The 5,470-nt window shown below is 36.5% G+C and overlaps 1 pseudogene; it reads right to left on the reverse strand.

Annotated features, from left to right (window-relative positions):
- Positions 1–3,136: 3,136 nt before the first annotated feature.
- On the reverse strand, positions 3,137–3,738 carry LOC136988512 (peroxiredoxin 2-like; annotated as a pseudogene).
- Positions 3,739–5,470: the final 1,732 nt, after the last annotated feature.

Here is a 5,470-nt window from a genome sequence, read left to right on the forward strand (position 1 = left end):
GAAGGCCCATTATGGGTTCGGCCAGGCCCACAATGGGGCAACCGGGTGGTGAGGGACGGGGCCCGACATATCCGAACGGACCACCCCCGAAAAATTCCTGGGGATTATTCGACCCGTTCGGATTCGATCCCGGGTCCCCCAGAGCGGTAGGCTGCCACCTTGACCGCTCGGCCATCCGGCCTCTAAGTACTCTAGACTCCAATAGTAAAGTATTATGATCTTCGCTAAGTAATTCTGTCAATTGATCGGAAAAAATTAACAAAATTTAATATAAATAACAGTTGTGTGTAACATTCCTGATGATCTTCATTTGTGAAAAATATGAAAACTTCAGTTTTGAATCATGATACAAAAATATCAGAAAACGTGATTTTAGAAGAAAAATTTACCGACAAATATGCTCTTGTGCTGTACATTTATGGAAGTTACAAGTAAAATATGAAGGTGTACCAAAAAGCCATTTAAAATAATAATATTGAACATGGCCATAAAGGTAAATGGTTCATGTTACCTTAGGTAGCCAAGACGGCGGCTCGTCTCTGATTCCAGCAAGGAAACAGTGGACGCACGTTCTAACCTATTCTAATTGACGGCCGGATGGCCGAGCGGTCAAGGTGGCAGCCTACCGCTCTGGGGGACCCGGGATCGAATCCGAACGGGTCGAATAATCCCCAGGAATTTTTCGGGGGGTGGTCCGTTCGGATATGTCGGGCCCCGTCCCTCACCACCCGGTCGCCCCATTGTGGGCCTGGCCGAACCCATAATGGGCCTACTAAAAGAGGCCCTCTTAGTGCCCACAGGGCGGAAAGAGTTAAAAAAAAAAAAAAATCCTATTCTAAATAATTTGGTTGCTAATAATTATGGTAATTTATTAGAATAGGTTAGATTAGAACGTGCGTCCCACTGTTTCCTTGCTGGAATCAGAGACGAGCCGCCATCTTGGCTACCTAAGGTAACATTAACCAGGTAAATAAATGTTGGTTCCTTAACACCTTATTTTTTCCTGTTAAAATAAGGTGACCAGATTATAACACTGGTGAAGCGGGACAAAATTGACGGGGGGAGTGGTTGTCTTGTTGAAAAATATTGTTCTACAGCGACAAAATTTTATCATCGAAATAACGCAAAGTTGTATTGTATTACATTTTTTTAAATTTCACCATATGTAAAATTTACAAATATACTAAATATATATACTATTATATTTCTTTAAAAACTCTATTCTTTAGCATATTTCTTAGTTGAGTGAATTTGTTTTAGTAAATTGCTGTCGTTTAAATTGTCATGAATTTTTTCGCAAGAAGTTGTTAATTAAATTACTGTATACAGTCCAGATCATTTCAAAGTGGACAACTGAAAAATTTGGTTTTTTAACATTTTAATGAAAAAAAAACTGCATTTATGATCTATTAACTACTCTGCATATTGTAAAAGAGTTGTTAATTGGTGTAATATAATAGATAATCTTTGGTGAAACAAACTAATCAGTTAACTTAATTTTTAAATGTTGATAAGATGATAAACTCAAAAGTTCAAAAAACAGGCTATGTCAACTTTGAAATGATCTTGACTGTATTTCACACACAATTGCGATTTATCAGATGTCCACACTTTATGGTAGAAAAAACATGTTCAGTTGTGGCATTAGTTCCCTGGTAAGGACAGTGCATATTCCACAATTTTTAATGTATTATTATATGGAACATTGTTTCAAAATGATAAAATATTTCTAACCATTTGTTCTCTCTCTATGGCCGGATGGCCGAGCGGTAAAGGTTAGCAGCCTGCCGCCCTGGGGGACCCGGGATCGAATCCGGACGGGTCGAATAATCCCCAGGAATTTTTCGGGGGTGGTCCGTCCGGATATGTCGGTCCCCGTCCCTCACCACCCGGTCGCCCCATTGTGGGCCTGGCCGAACCCATAATGGGCTTGCTATAACAGGCCCTCTTAGTGCCCACAGGGCGGAAAGAGTTTAAAAAAAAAAAAAAAAAAAAAACCATTTGTTCTCTGTTGAGATTTTTGCTACCTATGACAAACTTTATTTTAACAATTATTTTAATCCTTTGGCATTTTTTTCTAAATAATAATAATAATAATAATTTGTATTACTTTTCCTCTGAATTTGCTTTGAGTGTCACTATTATTGTAATTAACTTATTATATTGATATAATAGTATCGTAACCAAAATAAACCCCAGTCACGACGGCCGGATGGCCGAGCGGTAAAGGTGGCAGCCTACCGCTCTGGGGGACCCGGGATCGAATCCGAACGGGTCGATTAATCCCCAGGAATTTTTCGGGGGGTGGTCCCTCACCACCCGGTCGCCCCATTGTGGGCCTGGCCGAACCCATAATGGGCCTACTAAAAGAGGCCCTCTTAGTACCCACAGGGCGGAAAGAGTTAAAAAAAAAAAAAAAACCTAGTCCCACCACTAGCAATAGAACGATAGATACGATTTTATATATTCTGGACGTCGTAATTTCACCGCCTACACGTTTTTTTTTTTTTTTTTTTTTTTTTTTTTTTTTTTTTTTTTAACTCTTTCCGCCCTGTGGGCACTAAGAGGCCTCTTATAGACGGCCCATTATGGGTTCGGCCAGGCCCACAATGGGGCGACCGGGTGGTGAGGGACGGGGCCCGACATATCCGAACGGACCACCCCCCGAAAAATTCCTGGGGAATATTCGACCCGTTCGGATTCGATCCCGGGTCCCCCAGAGCGATATAGTTTTGTAAATTAACAAAATGTGTTTGTTAATCCTCGCTTACCATTCGTTGTATGTTATCACACATCTCGAAATTTCTGTTTTCTTTGACTTTTTGAGTTCAGGGGGTCTCAAAACGTCGAGAAATGTACTTCGTTAAGCAATAACAATATTCTTTACGAAGTTCTTAATGAATAAATTAAAAATTCTCTATGAAAGTTTCATTATAATTATAATAATTAAAAAAAAATAACGACTTAATCTATTCACACAACAATTTTATACAACTTAAATTAGATTTTATTTTATCATTTGATTTATTCAAAACAGAAATTATTATTCAAATTATCCAAAAAAGAAAACTTATTACAGAATTTTTAATAAGATCTTCCAATCTTCAAATCAGCCGAATTCAATTCTATCTTTCATTCAAAACCAGAATCGACGGTTTCTCTCGGACTGCGGCTCGACTAATTCCGAATCCATTGGGCATTCTTCGGCATTTCTATCAGCCCGTTGAAAAGCTTCAACTGATCTCAATGTTTCGTCCACGCTTTTCTTTACGCCCGAGTCGTTGATAATAGATTGACGAATTCTTCCTCTATCGTCTATGACGAATAGAGCTCTATAAACGATCCCTTCGGCTTCGTTTAACACCCCAAATTTTCTGGCAATACGACAGTTTTTGTCAGCCAAAAGGGGAAAGTCTACTTGTCCCACTCCTCCGTGTTCTCTATCGCCGTTTAACCAGGCTCGATGACATAGATAACTATCGGTGGAACATGCCACTACTTCGCAATTTATGCGTTTAAATTCGAGTAATCTTTCGTTGAAAGCGATTATCTCTGACAAACGTAAGAGAAATCCATGGGATAGAAGATGAGAACCAAATATCTTCCTATATAATCCGAACGGCTGATTTCTTTTACTCTACCATGGATTACCGCAGTGGCACAAAAATCTGGAGCATATTCGCCCGGATACAAATGCCTTCTCTTTTCACCGCTTCGATTTACTTTCGCTTTCGCCATCTTGTTATTTCGAATTCTGCCACGAGCAAACGTTCCAACATATTTTTAAACGAAACGATCGCCGGTCCGTGCACCGCGCGTGCGCTTCGAAACGATGTTGATGTTAATTTTTTTAAAATGATCTAGCAGGATCTGCCACGCTGCTGAAAGGGCCAACTCTTCTTTAAAATTGATGCACGTGGTGTTACATCCTGCTCCGTATATTTCCATAGCTTCCAATAATTTGAGATGTTCCGGGTGGTTAGTAGTGAGGACTTTATCGCAGCCCGCATTATCCTCACTACTGATTACAAAATATCAGACTTACAGAAAGAGCAGATGAAATTTCTAGAATGCAACATCATTTGGAACATATACTCACTGTGATCATAATTATTGCACACCATATTTTTCATCAGATGTAGGTTACTAAATGAAATTCCAGATAACTATGAATACAAATGAAAAAAAGTTACAGTAAGGATCATTACAATTTCTCACGACTAATTTCAGAATGTTTTTAGTCTTTTGCAGAAGAATAGAGCAAGTGTTCATGCAGATGCAAAGGAAAAGTTCCAAGTTCAATATAATGTTTCACTTGTAATGAACATTTAGGGTACAACATTAACTGAAGTAGACTTCAGAGTACTTTCAGAAATTTTTTTTACATAAGTGTCTGTGTACTGTAGGACTGCTATTGAGCAAGTGTTATTTGTTACATAAACAGAAAGCATGATTAAAGCAAAGGTTTATAATGCATTAATTGCTTAACTCGAACTGCCTAAGCATAGTGAAGCACTTAATATATTCGAAATAGCATTATAATGGATATTTCTAACTAGTTTAGATTTTACTACTATGAACACTTTCACAATAATCAAATCAGTATCATATTTAGCATTTTTATTATGCGTATAAAAATATATTTAACTCATCATAAACAAAGTCCAAATCATATTACTAATCAAATAATTGAGCTGAATTTATAATTATGTCACATTTTAGCTAATTAAATATACAAAATGCTTTATAATTTGAGCTAAGAAAGTAGGCAATTAAGTCATCTTGTATGAAATTTAATAATTACATAAATTATTTTTTTTATCATTCTGGAAGAAAAGATCAATCTAGAGCAGAGACTCAAACCCTCAATTTCTGCTTGCCTGCACACATTTGTATACAATGCAGTTGAGGTTTGACAATATATAATTTTTTAAATTTTGTAACCAACTTACTGGTCCTGGCGATTTTTATAAAATGTATTTATTATTATTTTTTAATTGTGCCACCGCCAGAGGGATATTTTTAACGTTCTACATATTGACGTGAACTCTGCCACGAAACTGTTCATTTCCTCGTGTGCATGCAAAGGACAAAGTTAGAAGACACTTTTATGTATTGTCTACTTTTAAAAATGTTTAAATTTTGTAACTACCTTCAAATACATAAAAATATTTGAAGTACTTAAAGTATTTTCAAATATTTTTACACAAAAAATTCAGTGTTGAAATTTTCAAGACTACAAAACACTTTAATACTTATTATTTTCAAATGCTCCAATTTATATTGGATACTTGATATTTCGGAATATCTGATTATGATAAGTTTACTGTATTTTGTATAATGAACAATATATTTACACTTCATTACAATGTAAATTTTAAATCTACACTTAAAATAGAAAATATAATTGGATTACACTCTGTATTGCCATTTATTTTTTTTATAATGTATATGAAAAATTATCTGCGTG

This window comes from Centruroides vittatus, unplaced genomic scaffold (genome assembly GCF_030686945.1).
Source record: "Centruroides vittatus isolate TY-2023 unplaced genomic scaffold, ASM3068694v2 scaffold_3315, whole genome shotgun sequence".
Taxonomy (NCBI): domain Eukaryota; kingdom Metazoa; phylum Arthropoda; class Arachnida; order Scorpiones; family Buthidae; genus Centruroides; species Centruroides vittatus.